This window comes from Mus caroli, unplaced genomic scaffold (assembly GCF_978045245.1).
Source record: "Mus caroli unplaced genomic scaffold, Mus_caroli_1 scaffold_9, whole genome shotgun sequence".
In the NCBI taxonomy this organism is placed as follows: Eukaryota; Metazoa; Chordata; class Mammalia; order Rodentia; family Muridae; genus Mus; species Mus caroli.
The window spans coordinates 76,895,492-76,903,196 of record NW_028227264.1 but is presented as its reverse complement, the minus strand read 5'-3'; the positions used below and the strand labels follow the sequence as shown (position 1 = coordinate 76,903,196).

The window sequence follows — 7,705 nt, the reverse complement described above, 5'->3', positions numbered from 1 at the left end:
TCATTAACCTGATCTTGATTCAACTTTGGTACCTGGTATCTGTCTAGGAACTTCTCCATTTCATCCAGGTTCTCCAGTTTTGTTGAGTATAGCCTTTGGTAGAAGGATCTGATGGTGTTTTGGATGTCTTCAGGATCTGTTGTTATGTCTCCTTTTTCATTTCTGATTTTGTTAATTAGGATGCTTTCCCTGTGCCCTCTAGTGAGTCTGGCTAAGGGTTTATCTATCTTGTTGATTTTCTCAAAGAACCAGCTCCTTGATTGGTTGATTCTTTGAATAGTTTTTCTTGTTTCCACTTGGTTGATTTCACCCCTGAGTTTGATTATTTCCTGCCATCTACTCCTCTTGGGTGAATTTGCTTCCTTTTGTTCTAGTGCTTTTAGGTGTGTTGTCAAGCTGCTAATGTGTGCTCTCTCTAGTTTCCTTTTGGAGGCACTCAGAGCTATGAGTTTTCCTCTTAGAAATGCTTTCATTGCGTCCCATAAGTTTGGGTATGTTGTGGCTTCATTTTCATTGAACTCTAAAAAGTCCTTAATTTCTTTCTTTATTCCTTCCTTGACCAAGGTATCATTGAGAAGAGTGTTGTTCAGTTTCCACGTGAAGGTTGGCTTTCTATTATTTATTTTGTTATTGAAGATCAGCCTTAGTCCATGGTGATCTGATAGGATGCATGGGACAATTTCAATATTTTTATATCTGTTGAGGCCTGCTTTGTGACCAATTATGTGGTCAATTTTGGAGAAGGTACCATGAGGTGCTGAGAAGAAGGTATATCCTTTTGTTTTAGGATAGAATGTTCTGTAGATATCTGCCAGATCCATTTGATTCATAATTTCTCTTAGTTTCACTGTGTCCCTGTTTAGTTTCTGTTTCCATGATCTGTCCATTGGTGAAAGTGGTGTGTTGAAGTCTCCCACTATTATTGTATGGGGTGCAATGTGTGCTTTGAGATTTACTAAAGTTTCTTTAATGAATGTGGCTGCCTTTGTATTTGGAGCATAGATATTCAGGATTGATAGTTCCTCTTGGAGGATTTTACCTTTGATGAGTATGAAGTGTCCCTCCCTGTCTTTTTTAATGACTTTGGGTTGGAAGTCAATCTTATCAGATATTAGAATGGCTACTCCAGCTTGTTTCTTCATGCCATTTGCTTGGAAAATTGTTTTCCAGCCTTTCATTCTGAGGTAGTGTCTATCCTTTTCTCTGAGATGAGTTTCCTGTAAGCAGCAAAATGTTGGGTCTTGTTTGTGTAGCCAGTTTGTTAGTCTATGTCTTTTTATCGGGGAGTTGAGTCCATTGATATTAAGAGATATTAAGGAAAAGTAATTGTTGTTTCCTGTTATTTTTGTTGTTAAAGTTGGCATTTTGTTCCTGTGGCTGTCTTCTTTTAGGTTTGTTGAGGGATTACCTTCTTGTTGTTTCTAGGGCGTGGTTCCTGTCCTTGTATTGGTTTTTTTCTGTTATTATCCTTTGAAGGGCTGGATTCGTGGAGAGATAATGTGTGAATTTGGTTTTGTCGTGGAATACTTTGGTTTCTCCATCTATGTTAATTGAGAGTTTGGCTGGGTATAGTAGCCTGGGCTGGAATTTGTGTTCTTTTAGTGTCTGTATAACATCCGTCCAGGATCTTCTGGCTTTCATAGTCTCTGGTGAAAAATCTGGTGTAATTCTGATAGGCTTGCCTTTATATGTTACTTGGCCTTTTTCTCTTACTGCTTTTAGTATTCTATCTTTATTTAGAGCATTTGTTGCTCTGATTATTATGTGTCGGGAGGTATTTCTTTTCTGGTCCAGTCTATTTGGAGTTCTGTAGGCTTCTTGTATGTTCATGGGCATCTCTTTCTTTAGATTTGGGAAGTTTTCTTCTATAATTTTGTTGAAGATGTTTGCTGGTCCTTTGAGTTGAAAATCTTCATTCTCATCCACTCCTATTATCCGTAGGTTTGGTCTTCTCATTGTGTCCTGTATTTCTTGGATGTTTTGAGTTAGGATCTTTTTGCATTTTACATTTTCCTTGATTGTTGTGCCGATGTTCTCTATGGAATCTTCTGCACCTGAGATTCTCTCTTCCATCTCTTGTATTCTGTTGCTGATGCTCGTATCTATGGTTCCAGATTTCTTTCCTAGGGTTTCTATCTCCAGTGTTGCCTCATTTTGGGTTTTCTTTATTGTGTCTACTTCCCTTTTTAGGTCTAGTATGGTTTTGTTCATTTCCATCATCTGTTTGGATGTGTTTTCCTGTTTTTCATTAAGGACTTCTACCTGTTTGATTATGTTATCGTGTTTTTCTTTAAGGATTTGTAACTCTTTAGCAGTGTTCTCCTGCAATTCTTTAAGGGATTTTTGTGCTTCCTCTTTATTGTCTTCTGCCTGTTTAGCAGTGTTCTCCTGCATTTCTTTAAGTGTGTTATTAAAGTCCTTCTTGAAGTCCTCTATCATCATCAGGAGATATGCTTTTAAATCCGTGTCTAGCTTTTCCGGTGTGTTGGGGTGCCCTGGACTGGGCGAAGTGGGGGTGCTGGGTTCTGATGATGGTGAGTGGTCTTGGTTTCTGTTAGTAAGATTATTACGTTTACCTTTCGCCATCTGGTAATCTCTGGGGTTAGTTGTTATCGTTGTCACTGTTTAAAGATTGGAGCAGAAGCTGTGTTCCACTCACCAGCAGTCTCTAAATCCTGCGGCGGGGGTCGTGGGTAGCTGACGGTACCCCGGTGCTGGTCCAGCCGGAAGAGGCCTGTGGTCCTACTCAGGCCATTTTTCTGCTTCCCTAACTAATGCAGTCTCTGGTCCCGCGTGAAATTGGATTGGAGCAGAGGCTGTGTTCCACTCTCCAGAAGTCTTAAGATCCTGTGGTGGGTGTTGTGGGTAGCTGGTGAGTGTCAGCCGACCCTGCGCCCCAGCTGCCCCGGTGCTGTTCTGACCGGAAGAGGGTTGTGGCCCTATGTAGGCCGGATTTCTCTCTCCCCAACCAGAGCAGTCTCAGGTCCCGCGTGATTGGATTGGAGCAGAAGCTGTGTTCCAAACACCAGCAGTCCCAAAATCCTGCGGCGGGGGTCGTGGGTAGCTGGCGGGTGTCAGGCAACCCTGCGCTCCCGCTACCCCGGCGCTGATCTGGCCGGATGAGGCCTGTGGCCCTTCTTTCTTTCTTTCTTTCTTTCTTTCTTTCTTTCTTTCTTTCTTTCTTTCTTTCTTCCTTCCTTCCTTCCTTCCTTCCTTCCTTCCTTCCTTTCTTTCTTTCTTCCTTTCTTTCTTTCTTTCTTTCTTTCTTTCTTTTATTAGATATTTTCTTTATATACATTTCAAGTGCTATCCTGAAAGTTCTCTATACTCTCCCCCCGCCCTGCTTCCCTACCCACCCTCTCCCACTTCTTGCCCCTGGCATTCCGCTGTACCGTTCTCTCCTCACAAATGACTTTAACTTCTGCCAAATTGACATAAAACTATCCAGCACACCCAGGTTGGCCTGAATTCACAGTGATCCTCCTGCCTCAGCCTTCTGGGTGCTATAGATTTGAGTCACCATACTGAACTATGGTGGTTAAAATTGATTCTCAACTTGTTTGGGGTAAAAAGGACCTAGAAAATTATATTAAGCATGTTCAAGTGCTAGGGACTGAGCCCATAGTGTTCTATCACTGAGCCTCTCAGTGCCTACCTGATATCTTTCTGTACTCTTCCTACCAGTTTTTTTTTTTAAGCTCCAATGGGTTTATTGTGTATACTACAGGAGCATGGCTGACCCTCAGGCAGCTGCATTATGAAAAAGTCCCACCACCACATGGGTAACACTCATGAAATTTACTTCATTAGATTCCTATTTGTATCTTAATTGCAGTAGAAATTACATGGCACATATTTGGCAGAAAAACACATGGGGATGTGTGTAAAGGGCAACCTATACATGGCAAATCCCACACATTATACTCAATTTTGCTGTTAACTTACAATTGCTCTTATTCTAGTTTGATTTTCTATTACTGCGATAAATACTATGACCAAAAGCAACTTAGGGAAGAAAAGGGCTTATTTCATCTTATGTTGGGAGGCCATGCAAGAAGAACAGCAAAACAGCTTTAGAACTCATGAAATGCAGTCCACTGGCTAGCAACAACCATGATAGGAGTGAATCAGAGAGGTAGAGTCCCAAGGACTATGTGTCCTAAAGACCTAATGCGGGTGAGTATCCACCTACTTCCTGCACTCACAGCTACCACACACCTCATAATCTATTCGTGGCATGAAAACTCTAAGTGGGTTTCCAGCCCCTCACTGGGCAGTATCATTGGCACTTAGAATATTGGTGATTCAAAGGAACTCACACAATATGTACTCACTGATAAGTGGATATTAGCCCAGAAACTTAGGATACGCAAGATATAAGATTCAATATGCTAAACGCATGAAACTCAAGAAGAACAAAGACCAAAGTGTGGACACTGTGCCCCTTCTTAGAATTGGGAACAAAACACCCATGGAGGGAGTTACAGAGACAAAGTTTGGAGCTGTGACAAAAGGATGGACCATATCCGGGAATCCATCCCATAATCAGCTTCCAAACGCTGACACCATTGCATACACTAGCAAGATTTTGCTGAAAGGACCCAGATAAGCTATCTCTTGTGAGACTATGCCCGGGCCTAACAAACACAGAAGTGGATGCTCACAGTCAGCTATTGGATGGATCACAGGGCCCCCAATGGAGGAGCTAGAGAAAGTACCCAAGGAGCTAAAGGGATCTGCAACCCTATAGGTGGAACAACATTATGAACTAACCAGTACCCCGGAGCTCTTGACTCTAGCTGCATATGTATCAAAAGATGGCCTAGTGGGCCATCACTGGAAAGAGAGGCCCATTGGACTTGCAAATTTTATATGTCCCAGTACAGGGGAACGCCAGGGCCAAAAAGGGGGAGTGGGTGGGTAGGGGAGTGGGGGGGGGGAGGGTATGGGGGACTTTTGGGATAGCATTGGAAATGTAAATGAGGAAAATACCTAATAAAAAATATTAAAAAAAAGAATATTAGTGATTGATCTTTTCCAAACAGTGTTGCTGGAATAGACTGATGATTCAACCGCCACCCTTAGAAAGAATTTATAGATGTAGTTAGTAAAGTTAGGTTAAGATGGTTTGGGGTTTTTATTTATTATTCAAAGTTAAAATTTATTAAGCCATCATGTGCCAAATACTCAGGTTCAAATTAATTTCAAAATATATACAGGCATGTAATGAACTTAAAAATGAGAAAACTGGACTGGAAATTGCACAGAGCTACATGAGACTGATGGAACTGAACTAAAATCAAGGTCATCACCTATTACAAACTGTTTCCCCTCGGTGCCCAACATTCAACTGATTCACAACTATCTAGACCTTTAAAGAGCAATTTTTAATAAAAAGCACTTGGCAACCCTAAAAATGTTTCCATAAATTGAAATGATAGTAACTGAATCCATCGTTTTCTACAAATTAAGTTAATTTTAGGCAAAGTGACCTCAGTGACGAATGCGTTTCATCATTTATTTAGATGTTGAAGCTCTCGTACTAAGTTTTTACAAGCTGGTGAACACTGGCAAACTATTTCTCCCACAGAACTATAACCACACATTCCCAGACAGAACTACAACCACACATTCCCAGACAGAACTACAACCACACATTCCCAGACAGAACTACAACCACACATTCCCAGACAGAACTACAACCACACATTCCCAGACAGAACTACAACCACACATTCCCAGACAGTATAAATATATGGTTGAACTAACTTTAATACACATCACCATTTTATCGATTACATAATAAAGCAAATGATCAAGTATCCAATTATTAAGTTACATAGCTCAAAAGGCATATAAAACATTTCTCCTCAGTTCACTAGCAGATCCCACTTTGTCTTTTTTGCAAGAGATTGGGAAGAGAAGAGGAAAGCCATCATTCAAACAGGCTGGAAAACTTCTGATAGGTATGGAAAACACAAAAGTTTCAGAAATTTTGATTAAGAATTGGTTAGCTACAACAATGTTTCTCTCTCTACATCTTAAAAATATTTACTAAATTAAAGAGCATACTCTACATGTTCTGCACAAGACAAAGGCAACATATTACTAAAAATATTTCATAGCCTCCTCTCCTTTCTTTTTTAGGCCCTCCCTGTTAGGTTGCACTTCTGAGTGCAAACATTAAGTTAACTGTAAGGCTTTTTGTCTGGAGACATTACTGAAGGTATGTGCTTCTGTAACAAAGTTGATTTTCAAACAGAGGTTTCCCAAAACAGAACAAAACGAGACAGAGATATTAAATAATCAGCGCAAGACTTAGAGAAAAAATAAAGGATGGCTAAGCAAACCTGATGTATTCTGGCGTAAGTGTGGGAGATGTAAACAGAGTGGGCAGGCAGATAGCGAGAGAAGCCCTGCAGTGTTTGAAATGACTGAAGGAATACACCATGGATGCTCTAGAGTTCTTAGTTCCTGCAATTTTGGTTCTGTATGATGCTAAAAATATACAAGTATTGTGCCGGGTATTTTGGCACCGAATCCTTCTAAATTCCTTATAGACTAGTAATATTCTGGCACAGGAGTACATTTAATGACATAACTCAATACCTTATTTTAGGAAAGGTCAATTGGTAGAAATAATAAGCACATTTTAAATGCTAACCAGCAAAAATCTTTTGCTAAGTGTCCAAACATGTTGATCATAGTTCAAATATAGAGGTTGCAATTCTGTCAAACTTGTGGCCTGGTAAGACTGGTTTTTCAATATTCCTGTGGAGCTTCAGTAGACTTATTCGGTAAGCCGACACATTGGGCAATTACGTACGACAAATCAGGTCCCATCTGGAGTTCCACTTCTAAGGCAATGGCATCAGGCACCCCAGTTTTATTGAACACAACAGTTGTTTCTATGACCATTGGAATCCTTGAAGCGGAGCCGCATTTCCGGGTACTTCTCCAGATACAAAAGTTGCTTGCTGTTAAAAGCTCCGCGCCGCTTCTGTCTTATGAGTTGTACTGCATCTTCATATTTCATTCCACCTTCAATTAATGCTAGGGCAACAAGCACCAGAGCTCTGCCAAGGCCTGCGACACGATGGAGAGCAATACAGCAACCAGGTTCTTCACAAAACTTAATCTTCACAAGACTTAACCAGTCCTCGACAATCTGGTTGGATGGTGGTGTACCAGCATCAAAAGGCCAGTCAAGAACATGAATGCCTTCTTTCTCCACAAGAGTAGTGTCGTAAGTTGATTCACATACTCTTACCATTGTGGTAACTCCATACTTCTTAAGTTCCTCTATAAGGTTGCATTGGTTGGATTGTGTGTAATAAGAAATCGCATGATCTTGTATGTGACTTCCACAGGAGCGGGGCGGTTCATTCGAGCCATGTTAATTTAGTTAAAAAAAAAAACAACAACAACCAGTAGGGTTATGAAAGAATTTAAAAAATTGAATACAGAAAGGATTTAAAACAAAAAAACAATCTGAAGTCTACTTCAATATACAATATACTCCACTTGAAATTCTCAGTGTTTTGAGTATGAATTGGGAGAAACGGGCAATGAAATGAACCTCCAAACAAGAAGCAGTGATTCTTCAATCCAGTAATACTGAGGCAATACAAAGGAAGTGCACTGAGGCTTACCCCATCCAGGTCTGAGCTTCTGTCAAATGCTCTGCAGATTTCAATTCAACATG

The 7,705-nt window shown here is 40.6% G+C and overlaps 1 pseudogene; it reads right to left on the bottom strand.

The window, feature by feature from the left end:
- Positions 1-6,872: 6,872 nt before the first annotated feature.
- Positions 6,873-7,395, bottom strand: LOC110303723 (protein tyrosine phosphatase type IVA 1 pseudogene; annotated as a pseudogene).
- Between the last annotated feature and the right edge of the window lie 310 nt (positions 7,396-7,705).